This window comes from Loxodonta africana, chromosome 23 (assembly GCF_030014295.1).
Source record: "Loxodonta africana isolate mLoxAfr1 chromosome 23, mLoxAfr1.hap2, whole genome shotgun sequence".
Classification (NCBI taxonomy): Eukaryota; Metazoa; Chordata; class Mammalia; order Proboscidea; family Elephantidae; genus Loxodonta; species Loxodonta africana.
Window position 1 is genome coordinate 70,042,049 of NC_087364.1, and position 27,148 is coordinate 70,069,196.

The window sequence follows — 27,148 nt, forward strand, 5'->3', positions numbered from 1 at the left end:
TGATTCAGAGGGATAAAATAGCTTACCCACACGCTCACGCACGGGTGGGCCAGGCCACCGCATAACTCTTGAGTGGGTGTGTATGTGTGCGTGTGAGTTCGTAAAATAGTGAGTCCAAAATTTGGTTCAAGTGAGGCCTGGTACAGGCTTTGCGTTTTGCCATTTCTGCAGGCAGCCATTGAAGGTCAGAGTTCCACTGTGAAGACGTTTGCTCGCTTGGTCTTCTAGTGCTACTCTGTGTTGACTGTGCTACTTTATATTTGGCCAAAGACTGTAAATTCTTCTTTGTAGGTTGATGCCTTTTTCTCCCCCATAAAACTTACTGCCATAAAAATAAGCACATTATTTTTAATTAATACAACTGTATTACTGGCTGAGTTATATAGGACATTTGTGGTGTTCTTGGTAGGATCAACAGTTTTTAGGTTCCAGTTCTCAAAAACAGAGTGGCTGCCCGGGAGATTATGCTCTAAAGCTGGGGTTCACAAACTTTTTGATGAACGTCAAAAGCATGTAGCTTTTTCCGGTTAGTAAAAAGGATTTTGGGTATCTTTTAATTGGAAATAAAAATGCAATAGCAAAAAGTCACTGTAATTTTTGCAGTGCTTTAGATGAATGTGTATATTGTTAATCATATCTGCATATACGTCATATACACGGCACCTGAAAAGTGGTGTGGGAGACACTATTCCCTTTAAGGACAAGGCAGTTATTCCTACAGGGATCACTAGGGGTCCTCAGCCTACAGGATGGGAGCTTCTCTTAGAAGCCATTAGTTTATTCTTTCTCATTTGGGGAACAAAATCATTTTCTAGAGCTGTTATTCCGTTATAGACCTTTGGCACTCATGGAGTTTGCACTTTGGAATGACCCCACAGGTCAGTAAGATCTAACAAGCCTGATTTTTCTGAGGCACACTTTTGAAGATTAGCTACATTTTTATGGCACCCAGGTAGCACGGTGGTTAAGAGCTCAGGCTACTAACCAAAAGTCCGTGGTTTGAATCTACCAGCTGCACCTTGGAAACCCTATGGGGCAGTTCTACTTTATCCTGTAGGGTTGCTATGAGTCGGACTTAATGGCAACGGGTTTGGGTTGTTTTGGGTTTTTTTTTTTTTTGCCCTCATGCAGGAACTAGTCAAACCTGTAGGAGAATCCCCTTAGCCACAGGATCTTATTATTTTTCTCTTTATTATTCAATTCTCTAAAGAGTCTGAAGTAGTCACTTTAATATTTGAGGTACTCCAGTGTATTTTCTGGAGAAAATGTTGCGTTAGGATATTGTTCAAGAATTGGGAACTTTTGAAAGCCCAGAACATAGCCATTTTAAATGTTCAAAATCTGTACTGACAACATAAAGAGGGTCAAAATGTGAAAATGTATAGATTCGAATGTCAAAGGATTTGTTTTAAACCCTCTTGATCTGTCAAAAAAAAAAAAAAAAAACTGGGCTTCATTGGGATGATTTTAAAGTGACCCTTGTGGCATTGCCAGCCTTGGCCTGGTCTCTACACTTTGACCTTGAAATGGTTGACCCCAGCCACCCCAGAAGGGAGCCTGGGCACACCAGCGGCCCTTGGGGTGGGCTGGTGCATCTGAAGTTACCCTCAGACTGTGGCTGTGCCCAGGGCCCCTGCACACTGGGCCACAGGTTCCCCTCCAGACTCCTCAGGAGTCAGACTCCACGTTCTCAGGGGGCCTTATCCTCTGAGAAAAGCAGAGCTATAGCCAGGCATGTCCTGGGGGCTACAGAACTCTCCTTTCTCCCGGCCCTACTGCCAAACTTCCCTAGTGTCTGCACTTAACTGGACACCCTTTACCTCAGCTGGCCTGTCCTACACCTGCCCCATGGGGGGCCCAGCAGTCAAGGTGGCAGCCAAACCAAACCCAAACCCATTGTGGTCAAGTTAATTCCAACTCATAGCGACCCTAAAGGACAGAGTAGAACTGCCCCATAGGGTTTCCAAGGAGTGCCTGGTGGATTTGAACTGCTGACCTTTTGGTTAGCAGCCGTGGCTCTTAACCACTGTGCCACCAGGGTTCCAAGATGGCAGCACTGTGCTCCTTTATGCCTTCTGCCTCTTCACAGACCCAGACCTATAGTTCTCACCCCTTTTGTCACATGAGCTTTTTCTTTGTCCATGTAATGTTTTGCTAATTAAATGTTGGGGAAAATAGCCTGCCATTAAAGTTACCATTTTGGGGTGGGGAGGCGGCGGGGGTGGGGGGGAAGCAGTGGTAGAATAATACCCAGAAAGATGAAATCTGTTACAGTTGGTGACCTAACTGGGTCTTTTAGAAATGTCTTAATCACGGGTGCTCAGTTCCTTTCTCCTTCACTGGGTTTCACAATGACAAGGCACAATTTCCTGTCCAACAGATGAGGAATAACCTGATAATTGTGTATATTTAACTGCCACTTTCGAACGCAGCTCTTGGTGGAGCCTGACATATTGCATACCTGAACTTGGAACAGAAGTGCTCAGAGATGGAGTTAGACTTCATCTTTGGATTGGAGACGTCAGTGACCCCACTACGTGATTTCACTGTAGCGGGCACCGTTTTGCTCGTGGGGAATAAGCAAGCAGCCACAGAGAAAAGCATGTTCTCCATAGGGTCCCACATCCGTTGGGAGACTCTCCAGGGCCAAGAGCTTGGTTCAGGCAATCCGTTTGGCACTGGACGCACAGTCGCCGTAGCAGAGTTCGGTGTTTACCTCCGCGTTATATGGAAAGCAGATTGCTTGAACGAGGACAGTTAAGACCAAGAATGGCCATGTAGACAGGATTTGTTTACAGGAGAAGGCCAGGTTTGAATCCACCAGCTGGTCCTTGGGAACCTTATGGGGCAGTTCTACTCTGTCCTATGGGGTCACTATGAGTCGGAATCGACTCAGTGGGAATGGATTTGGTTTTGGTTTATTAATTTATAGGAATAGATTATTATCTCCTAAAGTTATCATTTTTGAATGTGCTTTAAAAAGCTCCTTAAACTCATAAAACTCAAAGCTACTCATTAGAAATGGCATTCAAACACTGGAGAGGCGCTGCAGTAGTTAAGATCAGGGGCCTTGGAATCGAACTACCTGGGTACGTGTCTCACCATCTTCTTAGACCTCAGCAAGTTACTTCACTTCCTGGTGACTCATTTTCCACCTTAATAAAATAGAAATGGTAACAAAAATATCTAGCCTGCAGGGTTGTTGAGGCAATTAAGTGAGCTGACACCCTGCTTCCCACAGTTTCTGGCACATTGGGATCATATGGGAACTTTTAAACGGTACTGGTGCCCCTGGACACCCTTTTAGCTGAGTACTGAAGTCACTCCTGAGGTTCACCCTTCAGCCAAAGATTAGACAGGCCCATAAAACAAACAATAATACAGGTAGCTCGACCATGTATACGAGACTAAACGGGCACACTTGCTCAGGGGCAAGGACAAGAAGGCAGGAACGGACAGGACAGCTGGACGAATGGAAATGAGAAACCCAAGGCTGAGAAGGGAAAGGTGTTGACACATCATGTGGTTGGTAACCAGTGTCACAAAACAATACATGTATTATTTGTTTAATGAGAAACTGATGTGTTCTGTGGCACAGTGGTTAAGAGTTCAGCTGTTGACCAAAAGGTCAACAGTTCTAATCCACCAACTGCTCCTTGGAGACCGTATGAGGCAGCTCTACTCTGTCCTATAGGGTCACTATGAGTTGGAATCGACTCGGCGGCCCCTGATTTGATTTTGCTTAATTTGCTCTGTACACCTTCATCTAAAACACAATTTTAGATATAAAACACCAAAAAAATAAATAAAAAGTACTGGTGCCTGGTTCCTACCTGCAGATATTCTGATTTCATTGCTATGGGTGCAACCTGGGAACCACTGGGTTAATGAATAAAAAGTGCTTAGAACAGTGCCTGAGACATAGTAAGCAACTGATAAACATGGTACCTGTAATTGGTCTTATATTATTATTCATTTTGTAAATTAGCGCACTTAATCTTTAACCGGAAACCCTGGTGGTATAGGGGTTAAGAGCTACAGCTGCTAACCGAAAGGTCAGCAGCTTGAATCCACCAGGTGCTCCTTGGAAACTCTATGGGGCAGTTCTACTCTGTCGTATAGGGTCGCAATGAGTTGGGATCAACTCAATGGCAATGTTCTTTTTTTTTTTTTTAATCTTTAACTTTTTGTCTTAGTCCTTGTCCTTAGTCATTGCAAAGTAGCAATGGACACTCTCTCTACCAATTTGTATTATCTGTAGTTCTGCCCTTCCTGTTGAGTAGTGAAACTTTATCTTCCTGTAAGTTAATACCACAATAGACCCTGTTCATTACTTCACACACAGTGAGCATTTCAAAAATAGAACCAAGTACTTCTTGACTTGTTCTGAAAAATTTTATTTCTTAATATAGTTCTTGTTCCAACGTGATTCGATCACAAACCACACCTAATCCATGTCAAGTTGAAAGTGACAGTTCAGATGCAGCTTAACCGTTTGAATTGCCTCTTATTTAAACTGTTCAAGATCGAGTAATAGGATGGATGCATTAATCATCATGAAACTGTGCCATTAAACAAGGTTCTTAATGTGTTTTTATTACAGAGTTACCAAAATAATGTTGCAAGTAACATGTGGGTGACATTAATATATTTCTATATCATTTTTATTACATGTTATTTTAGATGCTTAAATGGGCACTGACTCAGCTTAATATGAGTTAAGAATCTAACTATGTGCCAGGCACCATACAAAGCTCTAAGATACAAAGATGGATAGCAAGACCTTCACAGTGCAATGATTAAAACAAGACATCTACAATATTTAAATTTCATCTGAAATACATTCTGATCTAGTATTTTCTACTTCCCATGGCATGGTGGGGGCATCTGACCTCCTCTAATTTCACAAGGGGGAAGGAGAACAAGGTCAGTATCCCAAGGCTGATTGCTATGAGACGGAGGTCAGACACATCTCCTCTCCAACTTTGTTACCAATTCTGACACCAACCATTCCTCTCATGGCACTCTCTGCTTCTCTGCTGGGTTTAATAATTTGTTGCAGTGGCCACACAGAACTCTCAGACCATGCTCACAGTTAAGAGGTTTATTGGAGAAGTAACAGGTTACAATTCAGATTCAGGAACACTCAGGATACAGTTCTTCCATCAGGACAGCCTCCTCTCAGGCATACCTCTCTCTGGCCCCTCCGCCTCTTGGCCCCTTCGGCCTCTGCACTACTTGGGCAAGTGTTACAAAGCCCTTTAACTCTGCAGTTAAATCCACCAGTAAGCCTCTTGCCCAAAGGTGCTCAGCTTTCTCACTCGGCAGGCTGGGAAACCCTGCTGCACAGTCTCCCACCAGTCTCCTGGTACTGCTGCCTCTGCTGCCACTGTTTCCCTGCTGCTGCTTTTTGCCATCTCTGGTGTTACAGCTCTCCTTCTTTGTTCTGGTTCTGCTGCCTCTGCCTTCTCTCTCTGTCTTGCATGTTACAGCTCTTTCTGTCTCCCGCATCTAGGAGGTTCTCAGTGCAGTGATCTCAGGTCCAAAGGACGTGCTCCACTCCTGGCTCTTCTTTCTTGGTGGTGTTGAAACCTTCCCTTCCCCCTTCTGGGATGGCTCATTTTAAGCCTATTGGGATGACAAAACTGTACACCTTATTTGCATGGTCCCACCTATCCCCTTGGTGGGACACAAGCACCCACCCAGTCATTTGGTAAAAGTTGCAAAGACTGTGGCTAGAAGGGCCATTTTAATTCATTCACTGCACCATACAGTTCCAACCTTAACTGTGCCATAAGTAATTTAGAATATGATCAAATGAGAACTACTCTCTCTTCTTAAATACAATGATGTGATAACTCATTATCCAACTCACTTTATCATTAAAAATTAATGTGAATTTTGAAATGAATATGTAAAAGTATGTTCATTGCAGCATAGTCCCTAATAGCAAAACCTAGAAACAACCAACATTTCAATATTTAGAGAATGACTAAATAAAGTTTTATGGACAGTTATCCATTCAAAAAACTTTTTACCCCATCCCCCTCCCCCCCCCCAAAATTATTTAATGACATAGGAAAGTGGTTTTAGTGGCAGGATTACAGAAGACTAATTTTCTTGGTTTTTAAAAAATTATAGTTTTTTTTTTTTTTTTTTAGTAAACTTTTATTATTCTTCTCACCTGATTCCTTCAATGTTTTACTTTGAATTCATTTAAATTATTTCTTAGATCATTTTTGCCTTTCAGTAAGTCAATTTGCCAGATTCAGAGTATTAAAACATCTAATGAAGCATGGACTTTACCTGCCACTGTTAGTTGAAAGGTTGTATAAGCATCTTACTAAGTCAGTGAAACATGTGTATTGTTTTAAGGAAGAAGAAACAAGCAAAAGAAGTTGCTATCGAGTCAGTTTTAACTTGTGGTGACCCCATATGTGTCTGAGTAGAACTGAGCCCCATAGGGTTTTCAAACCGTGACCTTTATGAAGAAGATTGCCAGGCCTTTCTTCTGAGGTAACTATGGGTGAGTTCGAACCTCCAACCATTTGGTTAGTTGTCAAGCACTTAACTGTTTGTGCCACCAGGAACTCCTTAGGGAAGGATACTCATAGGATATTTATAAAAACCCCTAAGTATAACCTCTAAAATTATAATTCATTTCTGTGTGATTACATTACCCCTGTTTATATTTTCTTTATAGCAAATATCACTATTTTAAGTTATTTTATCCAACTATTGGTCTATTAAGGTGTTTATCTCCTCACATACCCCCATTCCAAAAGATACCTTGAGTTAGCAGGACTGGTTAAATTATGATCATTATGATTTTATTGAAAAAGCCAAGAAAATGTACTCGACATACTTTCCACAGATGTGCTGGCTGGGTAACTAGATTAACCAGGGAACTGGTGACAACTGAGCAGGGGTCTGAATGGAGTAAAGCTGGCACACCATCACCTTGGCACATACCCTTTCTAGCTACCTATGCTATTGAATAAGGAGTCCCAGTGGTGCAGTGTTTAAGCACTCGGCTGCTAACCGAAAGGTTGTTGGTTCGAACCCATAAGCCACTCCTTGAAGAAAGATGTGGCAGTCAGCTTCCGTAAAGATTACAGCCTTGGAAGCCCTGTGGGGCAGTTCTACTGTGTCCTTCAGTGACGCTATGAGTTGGAATAGACTCAACGTTGAACAGGTTTAGTTTTTTATTTTTTAATTGTTTTTAGTTTATGCTGTTGAGTGCTGACTCATCGTTCCTGCCAGATTAAACTCTGTTGCATCCAGCAGCATTCTACTCTTCCCTCCTGACACCCTGGAGGTGACATTAATTATTTCCATCTCTATTTTCTCACAACAGATTGCTTTTATCTCCATTTCAGTACTAAGTTTTGTGCTGTTTGCTATTACAGGTTTGTTGTTTATACATCTGGACCTCCGCAGAGACAGGTGCTTTCTTATTCGCCTTTGTGTGGCACCAGTGCCTAGCACCATATTTCATATTTAGTAGGCACTGTGGCTTGCTTGAATGGAGCCCTGGTGGCACAGTGGTTAAGAGCTATAGCTGCTAAACAAAAGGTTGGCAGTTCAAATGCACCTGACGCTCCCTGGTAACCGTATGGGGCAGCTCTACTCTGTTCCATAGGGTCACCATGAGGCGGAGTCCACCCAACGGGTTAGGTTTGTTTTTTTTTGGAATGGAGCCCTGATGTCACAGTGGTTTAAAACTGAACTGTTAACCAGAAAGTCAACAGTTGGAATCCACCAGCCACTCCTTGGAAACCGTTTGGGGTAGTTCTACTCTGTCCTATAGGGCTGCTAGGAGTGGCTGGAATGTCTGTTCACTTGGGTTTTCATTGAATCTATCACCTATCCCTGACTGAAAATGCAGATCAGGGATGTTCTATCAAACTCTGCTTTTCAAGCTGTGAAAACAAGGCAACCGCTGAGTATTTAGAAAGGTGGACAGAATCTCAATGCTTTCCTTTCTTTTAAAAAAATAGTATGGAGAACTCAGCTGGTGTTTCCCAGCCAACACCCCACTCTGAACCACAGAGCAGTTGAACTACACTGTAGAGTAGTTTTGAATGCGTTCTATTAAAACTACTCTCTCTTTTTGAATATAAAAAAATGTGATTATCTAACTCATTACCTATGGAAAGGAGAAGGTAGGAATGAATATTCTGGGATATATGGTAAACCTTATGATCAATTTCTTATAGTCTGTACCAAAAGAGAGAACATACCTTTACAATCTTTCTCCATTCTTTAAAATATTTCTAAGTCTGAACTTGGAAGTCTGTAGCCTGGCATGCTAATGCCATTTCCTACCATCTGCTGAACTGTTTCTTATTTATGGTTTTGTTTCATCTCCCAGGCAGCTCCAGCCTGTGTTAATTATCATCAACAGCAGAGCACAGGAGGAATAGAACCCATTTACTTGTGAACAATTATAAGAATTGCAGTGGACAGTGATTTGTACAGAATATACACCTATGACCGGAAAATGCTTCCTAACAGATTTATCTTGTTTTAATTAGTTGATTTCCTTTTCTTCCTCCCTGTTCCCTGCATAGTATCTCATAAGGCTCTGAGTGCCCAGCACTATTGTAGTCTCTCTTTCGGCTCCCAGCAGAGTCCTTTTGAACAATTACTTTGTTTGATATGATTTAAAGGGGCCTGGGAAGCCACTCCATTCCCTTATAAACAATTTTCCCACCTGTTCGCTGCAAATTTAACAACCCCTGAGTAAGAGATAAAACTTTTCATTCTATAGTTAACGAAGTTTAAACATCATAAGAGACTGTGGAAGAAAAGAATTTGAATTCATATTACTTTATTTCCTTCCTCTGTCCCTTCCTTCCTCCCTCCCCCTTTTCTTTCATTTTTTCCTGTCCTTTCTCATATAAGAATGTATAACCTGTATCAGACACTGTGGTAGACATTGAGAACAATGATTAATCCAAATCAATCTATGCTCAAAAACCAAACCCATTGCCAACGAGTCAATTCTGACTCACAGGGACACTGTAGGACAAAGTAGATCTCCCCCATAGGGTTCCCAAGGCTGAAATCGACGGCACTGGGTTTTTTTTTTTTTTTAGATCTTTATGGGAGCAGACTGCCATATCTTTCTCCCAGGGAGTGGCTGGTGGGTTAGAACCACCAACCTTTTGGCTAGTGGCCCACATTTAACCACTGTTCCACCAGGGTTCCTTCTCTATGTTCAAGAACTGCAACAAGTTTGATGTCATTATTGCATAAAACATGAGATACAGAGGGACAAATTAAAAAACTGGGGGAGGCTGGAATGGGATCATAGAAGTCTTATGGGCCTCAATAAAGAGCTTATACATTCAGAGGGAAGCTACGGACAAATGGAACACACTGGTTGCCATTGGCAGAGGATTTGTGAAAGCAAAGCTGGAAGTAGAAAATCAGCTATTGCTTATGAGACATGATGATGGTCTGAATCAGGACTATGAGTATAGGTATTATATTACTTAGGAGCATCTAGGAAGCAGATGCCAAGATGGACTAAACAGTTTTGAGACTTATTGGGGAGGGGCCAAGAGAAGATGAGTAGAGCCTTCAGATTGTCCTGTAGGTCTGATACCTGTGAAGGAAAGGGGGAAGGAAGGAGACTAGGGTCAGAAAAGTTTCAAACTCCAGCATGGTTCCAGCCAATCGAACACATCTCCAAGCCAACGTGGACCACGAAAGAAGTCCCACTTCGTGCTGTAATGGGCCTTGCATGCTCATTCACTGAGTGGGAGTCTCCATGAGAAGCGAAGTCTTCGTACAAATTTGGTGGTGGGTCCAGAAGGACAACTGCTGGGACTGTTAGTCAATTAAACTTCCCACAACAGGAGATCTGAAAGGTCCATAGTCATGGCTACTATAGGGATAAAATCCATTGCCAAGTCCCACGAGGTTTTTGGTTGTACTTATCAGTCTCAGCAGCTACTTATTTTTGTCATTGTTGTTGTAAATATATCTATCACACAACTTTTGCCAATTCAACTTTTCACATGTGTACAACTTATTGACAGCAATTACAATAATTGGCTGTGCAACCCTACCCTTAATCAACGTGATATTTCCATCACTGTTAACCTTCCACTTCCCCCTTCCTTGCAATCCCTGGTAACCACTAATAAACTTTGTTCTCTATACATTTACCTTTTCTTATCTTTTTATATAAGTGACTCCCTTGCCTTGAGACCAGAATGGATGGTGCCCAGCTACCCATTACTAAATATTTTGATCAAAGATTCCATAGAAGAATTCTGATTGAAAAGGGAAAAATGCAGAACAGAATTTCAAATTCTCATGGACACCAGGCATCCTGGAACCATGAAGTTTGGATGAATCCCTGAAACTATTGCCCTCAGATAATCTTTAAATTTTAAGCCAGAAATATCTCCTGAAGTCTTCTTAAAACCAAACAATAGTTTAGCTTAACTAGTAAAAAATATCTGCCTTGAGCATTATGCTCTTTTAAGAATTATCTACATGGGATCAAGTTGATAACAGTAACTCGAAAGATCAGATAGGAAACTTAAAATCTCTTGCCTTCAAGTTGATTCTGGCTCATAGCCATCCTATAGGACAGAGGAGAACTGTCCCATAAGGTTTCCAAGGAGCAGCTGGTGGATTCAAACTGTCGGCCTTTTGGTTAGCAGCCAAACTCTTAGCCACTGTGCCATCCTGTAGAAACCTTAGGGAGCAGTAAATGTATGTTAACGGGAGAGGAACAACTCAGAAAAGGAGGGTGAGAATGGATACACAAATGGAGGAATGTAATAATTGTCACTGAACTGTACATGTAGACACTGTTGAATTGGTGTATGTTTTGCTGTATATATTCTCAACAACAAGAAAAAAGATTGAAAAGGCAAGCCATCGAGTGGAAGAGGGTGTTTGCAGCATAAATAACCAACAAAGGGCATATGGACAGATTTTATAAAGCACTTGTAGAAATTTGTAAGAAAGAGACTGACAACTCATTAGGAAATGTCAAAGACACTTGTACATGTACCTCATAAAAGAGGACATTCAAATGGACATTAAATATTTAAAGAGGTTACAGTCTCATTAGTAATCAGAGAAATGAAAGTTAAAAGCAAAATGAGATACTACCACACACCCACCCCAACTGCTAAAATGAAAAAGCCTGCCCATATCAAGTGTTGACAAGGACATGGAGCAACTGAAAGACTTACATGCTGCTGTTTAGAGTACAAACGGTACAATCACTTTATATAAATTGGCTTGGTGTTTCTTACTGAAATTAAAGACCCACATAACCTATGACCCAGCATATCCACCATCAGGTTTATGTCCAACAGAAATACCTGAGTATGCCCCGACAGACGTAAAAATGAATGTTCACTGAAGCATTAGAAGCAAGACCAATAAATTGGATAAACATTGGTTATATGTTCATAAAATGGAATAATATTGAACAGTAAAAATGAACAAATTACGGCTACGTGCAACCACAAGGACAAAACTCACAGCAGGTCAACTGAATAAGACCAAACATAAAAGAAAACATGCAGTGTGACCCCATTTACAAGAAATTAAACTCCCAGGAAAACTTTAGTGTTTAGAGATGTATACTGTTAAAAATAACCAAAACTCACTGAAATTTGAACATGAGGTTTATTCTGAGCAGTTATTCTATGTGCGTATAGATAGACCATTTTTGATTCCAGAAAAAGCAAATGGCTTTAAGAATCTAGGTATAATGGGGCTTATAAAGAAAAGGGGGGGAGAAACATAGATGAACCATTGGCTAATCTTAACTTGATGGATCCAACCCTGCCTGTCTCCTTTACTGAGATCAACTGATGTCAGGTTACTTCTGGCCTGGTTCCTAATAATTTGGCCCTTCACCCACCTGTGGGAACCCTATGGGGCCATTCTGCTCTGTCCTATAGGATCTCTGTGAGTTGGAATCCACTTGAGGGCAATGAGGTTTTTTGAGATTTAAATTAGGAGACAATGGTTTGACGACTATCCTTTTCTAGAAGGATAAGATAAATTTACATTGCAATTGAGCAGTTTCTGGCAGGCTTTTGCAGTTTGGGTCAGGCTGTTAATATTGGGTTTCATGGATAAGAAAAATCTTAAAATCAAAGAAAAGGTCTGTTATTAATTTTCCTATTCAATAATACTTAAGGGAAATCTAAAGAATATCAAAGTTCTACCCTGTCCTGTAGGGTCGTTATGAGTCGGAATCGACTGGACGGCAGTGGGTGGTTGGGTTGGGTAGACAGTTTTTTTTTTTTTTTAAGTAGCCTTTTTAAGGCATGTTGGCAATGTTCCAGGGCTTGATCTGTTGGTGGTACAAATTTTATTAGAATTTATTAATCTGTATATTTGTATTTTATATACTTGTCGCATTTCACAATGTAAAGATGAAAAAACAAAAAGGGACAAAATAAATACCTTATTTCCCCAAGTAGCAAAAATTATGAGTTAAATTTAGGAAAAAAAAATCTCTTAATATGGAGGACTCTTATGAGAACCATACCCAAAAAACCAAACCTGTTGCCATCGAGTCGATTTCGACTCATAGCGACCCTATAGGACAGAGTAGAACTGCCCCATAGAGTTTCCAAGGAGTGATGGTGGATTTGAACTGCTGATCTTTTGGTTAGCAGCCGTAGCACTTAACCACTATGCCACCAGGTTTCCTTTATGAGAACAGTAGGAGTTAATTTTTACAGATAAAAGGTTCAAATATGCGGTTTTTATTTAAAAAAAAAAATTGTTTTCCTAATTCTCAGACTTTTTTCTTTTACTGGAAAAATAAATGTAGAAATAAACATTTTGTGTCTGATTATACCTAAAATTTACAAATAAATGTAGGAAAGTGTGTTCTTCTTCAGTTTGACTATTCCCCAAACACCTAATTAGTGCTACAAGCCAGCCAGCGGAAAGGAAGCTCAGGAGAATGGGCAGAAGAACACAAGCCCCTAGCCAGACTGTGTTCCCCACATCTATGAAAATTAAGGTCTCGAAGTGGTTTAGCATTTTCTATGATACAGAGAGTATTCATCAAATGAGAGGTGGAAGTTAATTGACTCCCTACTTGCAGAGATATATCTTATTTTGCTTTAAAACAACAATACTTGTTTCAGATTTATTAAGGCTAACTGTGATGGTTAAGGGAACCCTGGTGGCATAGTGGTTAAGAGCTACCGCTGCTAACCAAAAGGTAGGAAGTTCAAATCCACCAGGCGCTCTTTGGAAACTCTATGGGGCAGTTCTACTCTGTCCTATAGGGTTGCTATGAGTCAGAACTGACTCGACGGCAATGGGTTTGGTTTGGAGACGGTTAAGGAGCCCTGGTGGTGCAGTGGTTAAACAGCTCGGCTATTAACCAAAAGGTTGGCTGTTCGAATCCACCAGCCGCTCCTTGGAAACCCTACCAGGCAGTTGTATTCTGTCCTATAGGGTTGCTATGATTCGGAAGTGACTCAGACAGCAACAGGTTTTTTTTTGATAGTTGAGGTTGTGTGTCAACTTGGCTGGGCCATGATCCTCAGTGGTTTGGTAGTTATGATGTAGTTTGGCTTTTTAACGATGTAATCACCTTTATAATGAGATCTGATATACTGCGTTCACTTCCCTGATGAGATCTGCTGTGAACAGCCAATCAGTTGAAAGGGAGTTTCCTTGGGGGTGTGGCTTGTGTCCAATATAGGTGAGCTTTCTGAGAAGGCTCTCTGGCTTTTGCTTGCTCTGGATCCTGCAGCTGGCTCCTGTTCATCTGACCTCCAGTTTTGGGGACCTGCCATCTTACCTGCCCATCTTGGGATTCATCGGCCTCCACAGCTTGTGAGCCAGAGGCCTCCTATCTGACCTTCCTGTCTTGGATTCGCCAGCCCCTGTGACTATGTGAGTCAAGAGAAGCCTTCAGCCTGACCCACGGACTTGGGACTTTCCAGCCTCTACAACCGAGTGAGCCATTTCCTTTCTATAAATCTCTCTCTCTGTGTATCTACTTACACGCTGCACCGGTTTTGCTTCTCTAGAGAAGGCAGCCTAAGACAGTAACATACAAGAATTAGTAACTCATAAATTTATGGCCATGTTTATTTCCAAAAATTTGCCAAAATTATATTCTTAATAAAACAAATGCCTGAGATTTTTCAAGTTCATCTTTTCTTGGTATATGAGTCCTTTGGGTTTTGAGGCAGTTTTCAGGCAGCTGTTTGTTGTAGTTGTTTGTTTCCATCTGGTTCTTGTGCACTTTTTCTTTTTAGCTGTGGGCAGTACACATATCCAGTAGATGTCAGTGTTGGCGTTTGATGTGATCCGGGAAGGCTTCCACACAGGGGACCTTACCTCGATGAAGAGCAGAGTACTGTGCAGGAGCTCAAATATTATAAAGAATGGAAAGGGCATTCTGGAGAATTCTGCTCTTGTGGGGGATGTTTTCTTCAGAGGTGTATTGCTCTAGGTTAAGAAATATGTATATCCTGCCATCTATTTGAGATATAATTTATTCTAATTATACATGAATTATCTGAATTTATTCTTCCTTTTGCTCCCAAAAGTATATGCATTATGCACTATCTAGTCCTTTCTCTGAATTTCTTCCCAGAATGGCCATTTTATTTTTTTTGAAGAATATAAGTGTATTTATTCAAGAAAAATATATTTAGGTTTTTTTTTTTTTTATGTGGATTGAGGTAACCCTGGTGGTGTAGTGGTTAAGTGCTACAGCTGCTAACCAAAAGGTCAGAAGTTCAAATCCACCAGGAGCTCCTTGGAAACTCTATGGGGCAGTTCTACTCTGTCCTATAAGGTCGCTATGAGTCAGAATCAACTCGACGGCAATGGGTTTGGTTTGGTTTTATATGGATTAAGACAGTGGTTAAGAGTTTGGCTGCCAACCAAAAGCTGGCTGTTCAAATCCACTAGCTACTCCTTGGAAACCCTATGGGGCAGTTCTACTCTGTCCTATAGGGTCACTATGAATCGGAATCGACTAGATGGCTATGGGTTTGGTTTTTGGTATGTGTATTGACACAGTGGCTGCAATGATGGGCTCAAGCATAGCTAGGATTGTGATGGCTGCACAGGACTGGGTAGTGTTTTGTCTTGTTGTATATATGGTCGCTATGAGTCAGAACTGACTCCACAATATCTAACAACAACAAGTTATCAAAGAAATAGAACAGTCTGGCTTCTTGAAGGAGTCCCTGCATGAGGCAAATAGTTAAGCTTCCTCAAAGTCTTGTAACTATAGAGTTAAGTTCTATCACAAGGTGCTTAGAAAGCACAGAATACAGGGCAGTGCACACTGTCTGTAGGGGTAGGCTTCTCTGACAAGGGATTTGTGGCCTTGAAGGGTGACTGGGAATTTTCCAGAGCAAGGAAGAAGAAATGACATGGGCAATTTTAATGAACATTGTTCATACATGATACTGCAATGCAATTGAATTTAGATCATAGCCCTGATTCTTTGGGAATGACTTAAAGTATAGTTGAGTAGTTAAGAATAGTTTGAGATTAGATGTCATTTAATAAGTGGATAAGACCTCAGATTTAGGAATTTAGAGTCTGTCTCGCTCTTCTACTTATTGGGTATATGACCTGGGGGTGGGGAGAGGGAAGATAATAGATAATATTCTGTGCTTTCGTTTCAGTATCTGAAAATAAGATAATAATGGAAATAACACCTCAAAGGATTACTCAGAGGATTAAGTGAAATACATATAAAGTATTTAGTACAGTGTGTGGCAGATGTTGTTGTTACGTGCCGTTAAGCTGTTTCTGACTTATAGCAACTCTACTGGACAGAGTAGAACTGCCCTATAGGGTTTCCAAGGAGCAACTGGTGGATTCAAACTGCCAACCTTTGTTTGGCAGGAGTAGCTCTTAACCACTGGGCCACTCCGTGGCAGATATTAAAGTGGTCGAAATGTTAGTATTAGTAGCTATTGTATTTCATCAGGTATAATGAAGAAACAAGCAGGAATTTGACTTTTAGTAGAAGTAGTCAGATTTTTATTGAGAAAATAAGTGAACCAATCATTTTGTTTTTCATCAATAGCTCACCAATGTTTGGTATTTTCACAGAATCTGCTGTGCCCTTTAGGGAAGAGAACAACATGTTGAAATAGGTATTTCAAGCAGTTGTCTGTTCCGCCCATCTTGCTTTGTGTTTTTGGATCGTAGTCACATGTTACCAATGAAGGACCAACTCAGGTTCAGGAGCACACGAAGAGAAAGACAGCTTAAAAAGCAGAAGGTAAGGGATCTCTTCAATACAGCAATAGTACTCAAGCAGAAAGGGTCAGGATTACCGAGGGCTTTGTCAATACCAGCCTCAAAGCCAATATCCCCCTTGAGGAAGTCCATCACCCAGTAATTCTGCTTTTCCTCTGTCTTGTGAAAAATAGTGATTCCCTTCCTATGTTAGAACACCTAAGAATGAAATAGCATTTGTTGATGGAGGGGGGCATGAGATTCATCTCCTTAGCTCTCACATTTATCACCTAGGAGGCCACCATCACTGTGAAGCAGATGGATGATGGGACTTACTGAACTTGGGTGGACTTGTGTGGTTCATTTTTGTATTTATTTTACCAAAATCATGTGATTCAAAAAAGAAAATGACATTAAAGGGGGAAAAAGTAGACTTTGATTTAAAAAAAAAAGTCAAATGTTCCAACCACAAGGATGAATATAATTGCAATGACCAGGCAGGTGAATTTAACACTGCTTCCCAGGCGATGAAGGGGAACAGATCAACCAAGTGGAGTTACTCACCTGCAAGGAGAAACCATCAGTCTGTCAAAGAAGGCCAAGCTCTAACCAGTGAGAGATTTTGTCACATGGATGTTGTGTAGAGGACAATGAGTTGTACGGCGAAGACTATTTCTAACAACTATTCCACGGTGGAAACTCTGATGGCACAGTGGTTAAGTGCTATGGCTGCTAACCAAAGGGTCAGCAGCTTGAATCCACCAGGCACTCCTTGGAAACTCTATGGGGCAGTTCTACTCTGTCCTATGGGGTCACTATAAGTCGGAATTGACTCAATGGCACTGGGTTTAGTTTTTGGGTTTACCCCACAGTACTGTCCCTAGTCTTAATTTAATTAATGTATATTTGGACAACTAAAGTGACTCTGCAAAGTTTTAAACACAGCTTTGAACTCTTCTTTTCCTAGGTTAGAATTCTAATTATTCATAATGATAGCAATCTACTCTCTTTATCTCCTCTGTTTTTGGCCCTGTGCCTTCTCCTAGTTATGTGAACTTGAACAAGTTACTCACTACTCCTATGCCTTGCCTGTTTTCTCACATACAAAACAGGGACTAATATTAAATATTAGCCACTTTGTAATTGAGATTTTAACAGTTCAGAAATTTTCCAGGAGGAAACCATCTCTCCTTTCCATGTTAAGACTAAAGATGTTAACACAAATAATGTTTCATTGGCCCTGAAAGAATTAAATCAACTCAAGCTGATGAGAAGCACTAACAATTAGTTTTATATCCCTTGGTTTAAAATTGGAAATATGAATTAATTATTAACATCTAATTTGGTAGGTGAAATCAACCAATATGGAAAATATGGAAGGTTAAATAAAAAGAGTTAACTTTTTAGAGCCTTAGTTCTAGAAATTGGTATAATTTTGGGGTAAAGATTATGAGTTTTACCCATATTCCTGCTCTTAGTTCTGAGGCAGAGGTCTGAGAAATAATTCAAATGTTTAGTATGTGTTTATACAAGTGTCTCCGTTATCTAGTGCTGCTGTAACAGAAATACCACAAGTGGATGGCTTTAACAAACAGAAACTTATTTTCTCATAGTTTAGGAGGATAGAAGTCCAAACTCAGGGTGCCAGCTCCAGGGGAAGGCTTTCTCTCTGTCAGCTCTGGGGGAGGCCATTGTCATCAACCTCCCTCTGGTCTAGGAGATTCTCAGGGCAGGGACCCTGGGCCCAAAGGATGCATGTGCTCCTGGCTCTTCTTGGTGATAATGAGGTCCCCCTTCTCTCTATTTGCTTCTCTTTTTTATATCTCAGAAGATATTGACTCAGGATACAACCTTATCCTGTAGACTGAGTCCTGCCTTATTAATAAAACTGCCTCTAATCCTGACTCATTAACATCATACAAAAAAAAAAAAAAAAACCATTGTCACCGAGTGGATTCTGACTCATAGGGACCCTATAGGACAGAGTAGAATTGCCCCCATAGAGTTTCCAAGGAGTGTCTGATGGATTCAAACTGCCAACTTTTTGGTTAATAGCCGAACCCTTAACCACTGCACCACCAGGGATCCCATTAACATCATAGAGGTTAGGATTTACAGCGCATAGGATAATCACATCAGATCACAAAATGGAGGACAACCACACAATACTGGGAATCACAGCCTAGCCACACACATTTTTGGGGGGGATACAATTCAATCCATAACAAGTATAATATTATAATAAAGAGTCTGACTCCATCTTTTTTTTAAATGTTTGGCTCCTGACTGCTTTTAAACCTCACTCTTCTCTCTTCTCCTGCCCTACATCCAGTAAAGCTAGCAGGAAAGTCCTTTGGTACTTATGGGAAGTTCAAAATACGCACAGAAACATTTGTCCCAGCCCCACCCTCTAACCACCATAAAAACCCCAAGGAAGTCTCTCCTTTCTCTGATCTCAAGCCACTTTTGGACCTACTTGGGAGCCTCCCTGCTCTCCCCAGAAAGTCTCATTATATGAGTAATAAAACTTTTCATAACATCTTGGTTTGTGTGTGGTATCATCAGTCTTGACATTAAAACCAAATTTTGAGTCTAAGTCCATTATACATCTGTTGAGTGGCCAAAACAAACGTGCTTTGGGTTATTCATACATATTTTGATTTAGTGAATTTATCTGGAGGTCACTTGTAGCCTAGCTATCTGAAAGACATCTCGAAACTCACATGAAAGGAAAGAAATCTGAGTAATCTAAATACTTGTTCTAAGTCCATGTGTAAGACACACATATGTGAACACCAAATAGTCAAGCAGTTAAAAAGTCAGTTGAAAAATTAAGAAGCTTCTGAGAAGTGAGATAGTCTCTTTTCAAGTAGCACCAATTGGAGAAGTTATACTCTTTCTGCCAAAACTCAGTGAGATTTAAAAACCTTGCCCATAGTAGCATGGTAGCAAGTAGAGACTTAGACATCTGTGGAAGGCACAGATAGAGATTTGGAAAGTGTTCCAATAACAGAAGTTCCAGCTCTTGCAAAGATCTTGTTGGAGAAAATCAAGAACAAAAATAGGCAGGGAAGATAAAGCCTAATGTTGATGAAGACTGCACACAAAGGCTAAACTTGGTACATTTATAAAGAAAGTCCAAGGATTACCTCTATCTACTCTGGTGCAAGGTAAATAGATCATTACGGGCAAAAGGTTATAATCAGATAAAATAGATCACATTTAATAATACTATGGCCAGAATGCTCACTAGAAGCGAGGCTTTGTCTCGCATACTTTCAGCATGTTATCAGGAAGAACCAGTGCCTGGAAAAGGACATCATACTTGGTAAAGTAGAGCATCAGCGCAAAAGATGAAGACCTTCAATGAGTGGACTGACACAGTGGCTGCAACAACAGGCTCCAGCATAACAACGATTGTGAGGACGGCACAGGACTGGGCAGTGTTTTGTTCTGTTGCCCATAGGGTCACTATGAGTTGGAAGCCACTCCATGGCACCTAACAACAACAACAACAACGTGGTCAAGAAAACAGCAATGAAGGTTTTGTGAGATAAGTGAGGAAATTCAGGGAAGTTACAAGTCCATACACAGTAGAGTCAAGGAAGAAACATTTCAATCATTTTTTATGTTATCAGCATCAATGTGGTTTCTTTAGAAAATAAGAAATTTCAAAAGCCTTCCCAAAATGCCTTCTCTGGATCACTCTAGATATCTAGAGAAGTCTCTAATGTTGAGGTCCTTGGATAAACCAGCCAATGTAAATCTTGTGTTCTTAGAATAATAATTGTTCCTTCTAAAAAAAATAATAAAACCCAGCCAAACCTCTGAGGAGTCGTTAACATTTCATTGCTATATAAATGTGCAGCCTAAGCACAAGGAAGAATGATATTTCAGGGAATAATTTTGACAGATTACAGTTGAGATCTTGTTAAAGGTTATTAAGTACTATGTCTTCCAAATGATTTATCCATCGTAGTGGTAACGGACACACCAAATAGCCTCGTAATTAAGAGTAAGCACCTCCATTTTAATTAGGTGTTAAAGCCCAGACACTATCTATAATCAATACTGCAAAGCATTAAAAAATAAAATATTTACATTATTCAAAAATAGTCAGCTTAAATATATCGAATTAGCACATTTCATCTCTACAGCCCCAAATATTCTTTCAACCAACTCTAGGTGAATAAATGAAAGTAGATGAAGGCACTCTAACTCATATACTCTGGCATATTTTGGAAATTATTCTGCTCTTGAAAGTAACAAATAAAGTAACTTTAGTTATATCAAGAAAAATGCTACGGTTATGTGAGAAGGACCAAATGGGTTATAGTCCACCTGCAGAAGGCAAGAGAACATGAGCAAACACAAGGCAGGATAGAAATGTGTGTCATTGGACAATTCTGTCTTAGTGCTGTCTAGGGCTGCTGTAACAGAAAAACCACAAGGGGATGGTTTTAACAAGGAGAAGTTTATTTCCTCATAGTAAAGTAGACTAAAATCCAAATTCAGGGCGTCAGCTCCAGGCGAAGGCTTTCTCTCTCTTTTGGCCTTCTCATAAATCTTCCCCCAGTCTAGGAGCTTCTCCACAGAGGGACCCTAAGTCCAAAGGACATGTTCTGCTCCTGACACTGCTTTCTTGGTGGTATGAGATCCCCCTGTCTCTCTGCTCATTTCTTTTATATCTCAAGAGATTGCCTCAAGACAGGATCCAATCTTGCAGATTGAGTCCTGCCTCACTAATACAACTGCCACCAATCCTCCTTTATTAACATCACAGAGGCAGGATTTACAACACAGAGGAAAATCACACAATACCGAGAATCATGGCCCAGCCAAATTGATACACACATTTTTTGGAGGATATAATTCAATCCATAAGAACTTCCTTAAACAAAGCCATGAAACCAGGAGCAACTAGGGTCATAAAAGACTTGACAAAACAAATTACTTCCAAAGACCAAGAATTGATGCCACATGATTGTGTCTATGATAGTGTTAGATTAAAAAGCAATGATGTAGTATTCATACCTTCTTTGAAGACAGAACCTATAGATAAAGAGCAGAAACCAAAAGCAAGGCTGTAGCTAATTGTTTTAAGAGACAGGAGACAATGAATACAGACGAGTACTTTGTACAAGGTAATTAGGCTTTTGGGAGTCAGAATCTAATCTTGTTACCGGTATGAGGTTCTTTATTCTTTTTTCAATCAATTATTTAAGCCTATTTCAGGAATTTACACAATGAATACAGTCAAGGTACAGAGATTTTGGAGGATGTGAAATTGTCCAGAGATGCACCAAGGGTTACTTAGTCTCCACTGGCAAGTCTCCAACCTATAAGTACTTGTTAGAAGTTTTAAAATAGATTATTTTATTTCAGTTAAGGTCTTGGCAAGAATTAAGTAGTTCAGTGGTTCTCAAGACTGATAGAACCCGAGCAGATCATCTGGAGGGATTTGACACACCAGGCATTCAAATCAAGTCTTGAAACCAAACACAAAAATAGCAACCATCTCTTGGATACCTGTTGTTGTCGTTAGGTGCCGTACTCACAGAGACCCTATGCACCACAGAATGAAGCATTGCCCGGCCCTGCGCCACTCTCATAATTGTTGCTGTGCTTAAGCCTGTGTTGCAGCCGTTGTGTCAGTCCATCTCCTTGCGGGTCTTCCTCTTTTGCGCTGACCCTCTACTTTATCAAACATTATGCCCTTCTCCAGGGACTAGTTCTCTCCCACCCCCGCCCCTAGTAACATGTCCAAAGTATGTGAGACAAAATCTCCTATCCTTGCTTCTAAGGAGCATTCTGGCTGTACTTCTTTCAAGACAGATTTGTTCATTGTTTTTTTGGGTTGGCAGTCCATAGTTTATTCAATATTCTTCACCAACACCATTTTCAAAGGCGTCAATTCTTCTTTGGTCTTCCTTATTCATCATCCAGCGTTCGCGTGCATATGAGGCGATTGAAAATATCATGGCTTGGGTCAGGGGCACCTTAGTCCTTAAAGCGACATCTTTGCTTTTGAGAACTTTAATCTTTTGCAGCAGATTTGCCCAGTGCAACGTGTTGTTTGATTTCTTGACTGCTGTTTCCATGGGCATTGATTGTGGACTCAAGTAAAATGAAACTCTTGACAACTTCAGTCTTTTCTCCATTTATCACGATGTTGCTTATTGGTCCAGTTGTGAGGATTTTTATTTTGAATTGAATAGCTTTTACGTACCAAACACTCTGCTTGTTCTTTTAGATATGTAATCTCATTCAATCCAAACAAAGCTTTATAAGCCCTTTTTTTTTTTTTCTTTAAAAGATAGAACATGGCAACTATGAAAGTTTAAATAACTTAGTGGAGGAGCTGGAGCTCTAATCTAGCCCTGCTCTTACCTCATCACACTCCCCTTTGTGGATTCACAGGGATAACAATGAAAATACCTCTAATTCCAGCTCTTTGGTCATGTTGAGAAGCACGCTTTCTACCATTCTTTGGGTTCTCTGGTCACAGGCTAAAGCTCAGATGTAGGACAGTAGGAATCAGACCATCCTCTGATGCTTCCATGTGACAGGCTGTTTTTAGAAATACTTTGTGTAAGTGGTGGTGTGTAGTGGTTGGGCATGTGATATGCCAGGTCTAGTTTTGCCTTCACCACTAACCAGCTGTATGACTTTTGGTAATTTATCCCCTATAACCCATTTTTTAGTCACCTCTAAACTGGTAGGAATAGTAGTATCGACCTTACGAGACTGACAAAAATAATTAAACGAGATAGAGTAGGTAAAGTGCCTGGTCCCTAGTATTTGCTCAATGTATATTTAGCAACTAGACCTATGGAGCCCTGGTGGCGCCGTGGTTAAGAGCTCAGGCTGCTAACCCAAAGGTCAGCAGTTCGAATCTACCAGCCGCTCCTTGGAAACCCTATGGGGCAGTTCTACTCAGTCCTATAGGGTCGCTATGAGTCAGAATTGACTCGACAGCATACAGCAACAACTAGATCTATAAAAAGCTGGTTTCTATTAACAAAAGGCAATTGCCAGAAAAATGATTAAGAAAGTTTTTAAAAGTTTTCCATTTGATCATTTAAAAGGGACTGCAAGTATTTCTTTGTTTGCTTAGCAGCAGAGAGATCTATAGGAAGCACATAAGGGGAAAAGCATAAACAATTTTCAAAAGACAATCCAGTAAAATAATATGAAAAAAAATAAGCCCAGTTAGTAATGAAACAAATCTACAATGTAATGACCCTGAGATGTCATTTATCAGCTATGAAGTTAGCCCCTCCTCCCTCAAAAAGATACCACTCAATGGCTGAGAGAACAGTAAAGAAAGTGAATTTAGCCATTATTTATAAAAGATAACCATTAAGAATGGTAATTAAATTGTATTTTTTCAAAAAACGTAAACATAATATTAATTTCTTAAACATTAATTCTACTTTTGAGGATTTCCTCTAAGGAAATAATCAAAATATGGGAAATCACTAGAGATACAGCTTTTTTTTTATTAGTATTATTTAATCGAGTAAAAACTGGGGACACTGTAATTATCCAAAAAGAAAGAAACGTTTGCAATAATCATGGTGCCATCTCTTCTTGACTTACTAGGTATCAACTAAAATTAAGGTTACAAAGACAAGTTTACAAAGAAGAGAAGGGTGTATTATAAATTGCATGTAGACTGATTAAGACTAAATAAGAAACAGATACCCAGGAAAAAAATGATTGCAAGAAAATTCAAAATGTTAACAGCTATGTTAGAGTGGTGGAATTTGGGATCATTATTCTCTTTTTAAAAATCATTTATAATTTTAATAAATGATATTAACAAAGGATATAAACAGAAATGAATATATGCAAAGATTGTAGGAGTTGTTTTTTTTTTTTATTTTTTAAATATATCCTGGATATTAAACCCTTATCCTACATGTGGTTTCCAAATATTTTGTTACATTCTCTAGGTTGCATTTTCACTTTCTTAGTATTATTTCAAAGTTTTTTAATGTACAGGTACTCAACATAGTTTCTTAAATTTATTCTTAATTATTTTATGTTTTTGAATGCTATTGAGAAAGGAATTATATATTTTATTTCATTTTTCATTACTCTTGCTAGTATATAGAATTATAATTGTTTTTGTATATTTACCTTGAGTACTATACAACCAAAAACCAAAACCAAACTCGTTGCTGTCGGGTCAATTCTGATTCCTAGTGAACTTACAGGACAGAGTAGAACTGCAGCACAGGGCTTCCTAGGCTGTAATCTTTATGGTAGCTGATCGCCAGGTCTTCCTCCGGTGAAGAGACTAGTGGGTTCCAACCACTGACCTTTCTGTTAGCAGCCTACCACTTAACCACTGCACCCACAGGGCTCCTTTTGAATACTATAACTTTGCTAAATTCATATATTCTATTGTTTGGTTTTTGCACTCCTTAGTATTCTCATTCTGCACAGTCATACCGTCTGCAAAGAGAGACAGTTCTTGTGGTGACGGATAGTTTTGTATGGCCTTTTTTGCCACGGCCGGTAACTCCCACCCAGCTGATTGGGTAGGACTATGCAGGTAGGGTGGTTGTGGCCCACCAAGACTACTGGTCAGTTTTGCCATCCCGCTAGGCCCAAGATGAGCCATCCCAGAGGCAGAAAGAGAGGATCTCACCACCAGCCAGGAGCAGAATGTGTCCTTTGGACTCTGGGATCCCTGAGAGAGAGAGACAGAGAAACAGAGACGGGGAGAGACAGAGAGAGCCCTGAAGAGCTGAAGACAGCGAGAAGCTGAAGCAGAGAGACGGCGGCAGGAGAGGCCACCAGGAGATGGCGCTGCGGCCTTCCGGCGAGGGAGCTGAGGGCCTCCCAGCAGGCGGCTTGCTGACAGAGAGGGGCCTTCAGGGACTTGGTGCAGCTAGGGTTTCGGACCCCTTGGAGCTAGAGGTGAGCGCCTCCTGGCCCAGGCTTACTGGCGGAGTGGGGTACCTCTGGGGACTTCTTGGCCGAGCTAAGTGCTTTGCGACACTTGCCCGAGCAGGGTGAGGCGTGCCCACCAGCACGGCTGAGAATAGGCTGTCCTGATGAAGAGCTAGCTGTATCCTGAGCCTTCCTGAGCCTGAATTGTAAACTGTTACTTCCCTAGTAAACCCCATAACTGTGAGTATGCTCTGTGAGTTCTGCGTGGCCATTGCAATGGACTGTCCAACTCAGCAGAGAAGCAGAGAGTGCGGTGGTTGATGCCAAGATTGGGAAAAATGGCGGAGAGAAGAGACATGCATGACCTCCGCCTTGTAGGACTCGGCCTTGGGCTGTGAGTCTTTTTTCTAATTCTACTTTCAAATGAATAAATAAGTCCAGTTTCCCCTCATAATTTTCTTTCTTTCTTTTTTTAATGTGCTTTAGAGGAAGGCTTACAGAGCAAATTTCGTTTCTCAAACAATTAATACACATATTGTTTTGTGACATTGGCTGCTAACGCTGCAAGTGTCAACACTCAACCTTTCTTGACCTTGGATTCCCCCATTTCCATTCATCCAGCTTTCCTGTCCCCTCCTGCCTTCTCATTCTTGCCCCTGGGCTGGTGCGCTCTCATATACTTGGTTGAGCTACCTACGTGTGTTATTATTTGTTTTATAGGCCTGTCTAATCTTTGGCTGAAGGGTGAACTTCAGGAGTGACTTCAGTACTGAGTTAAAACGGTGTCCGGAGGCCATACTCCTGGGGTTCCTCCAGTCTCTGTCAGACCAGTAAGTCTGGCCTTTTTTTTTTTTTTTTGTGAGTTAGAATTTTGTTCTACATTTTTCTCCAGCTCTGTCCTGGACCCTCTATCGTGATCCCTGTCAGAGCACTCAGTGGTGACAGTCGAGCACCATCTAGTTGCGCTGGACTTGATCTGGTGGAGGCTGTGGTAGTAGTGGTTTATTAGACCTTTGGACTAAGCTTTCCCTTGTGTCTTTGATTTTTTTCATACTTTCTTGCTTCAGACAGGGTGGGCCAGTGGAGTATCTTAGATGGCTGCACATAAGCTTTTAAGACTCCAGACACTACACTTCGAAGTAGAATGTAGAACATTGTCTTTATAAACTATGTTATGCCAGTTGAGCTAGATGTTCCCTGAGACCACATCCCCAGATGGTCTGCTGATCTTGATTTCTCCTTTCCCCTTGTGAAGTTAAAGGAGGTCAGATGCTGCCCCCATGCCATTTTTACAGTTCTATTTCATTTCCAATCTGTACGCTCCTTATCTCTTTTTCTTGATTTGCTGAATGGGGTAACTTAATGTACAACGTTGAATAGAAGTTGCGAGAGCAAAGTATCCTTGTCTTGTTCTGGATTATGGGAGGAACACTCAATCTTTACCACTAACGAAGATTATAACTACATTTTAAAATACCTTTATCAGGTTAAGGGAGTTCCCATCTATTTCTAGCTTATGGCCTCCTTCTATCTAGTGATTCCATCTGGTGAATTTTTCAGCTATGTTTTTATATTCTGGGATTTTCATTTTTAGTATTTTCCATTTCTCTGTTGAGGTATCATTTATGTTCATTCATTTAGATCATTTATTTGAAATTTTTTTTCTTTATTCTTTGAACATATTTATAATATTTGCTGTAAAGTATCTTTGCTCGCCAGATCCATCATCTGGCCCACTTGAAGGAAGTTTCCACTGACTGCCTTTTCTTCCTAATTACAGATTGCACTTTTCTCTTTTTCTGCATGTCTAGTAATACGTGTTTGACAACTGGACAATGTGGATAATACATTGTAGAAACTATGGATTCTATTTTGTTCCTCTGGAAATTTTTGGATTCTTATTGTAGTAGTTGATTATTTTCCTGGACTCAAACTCACCTTGCTTTTTCTTGTGGAATGTGGAGGCGGATATCTCTGCTCATTTTCTCAAAGCTTCTAGTTGCTGCTTTTCCAGGCC

At 40.5% G+C, this 27,148-nt stretch overlaps 1 protein-coding gene across 3 annotated transcripts in view; it reads left to right on the plus strand.

The window, feature by feature from the left end:
• Nucleotides 1-6,113: 6,113 nt before the first annotated feature.
• The window catches only part of P2RY1 (purinergic receptor P2Y1), a 339,516-nt gene continuing 318,481 nt past the window's right edge, over nt 6,114-27,148 (plus strand). The window contains exons 1-2 of one of the 3 annotated variants that reach the window (XM_064275626.1): nt 6,114-13,971; nt 16,099-16,270. The gene's annotated coding sequence lies outside the window, so the exon portion shown is untranslated. The remainder of the gene's footprint in view (nt 13,972-16,098; nt 16,271-27,148) is intronic. The other 2 variants (XM_064275627.1, XM_064275625.1) reach the window with 2 other exon arrangements.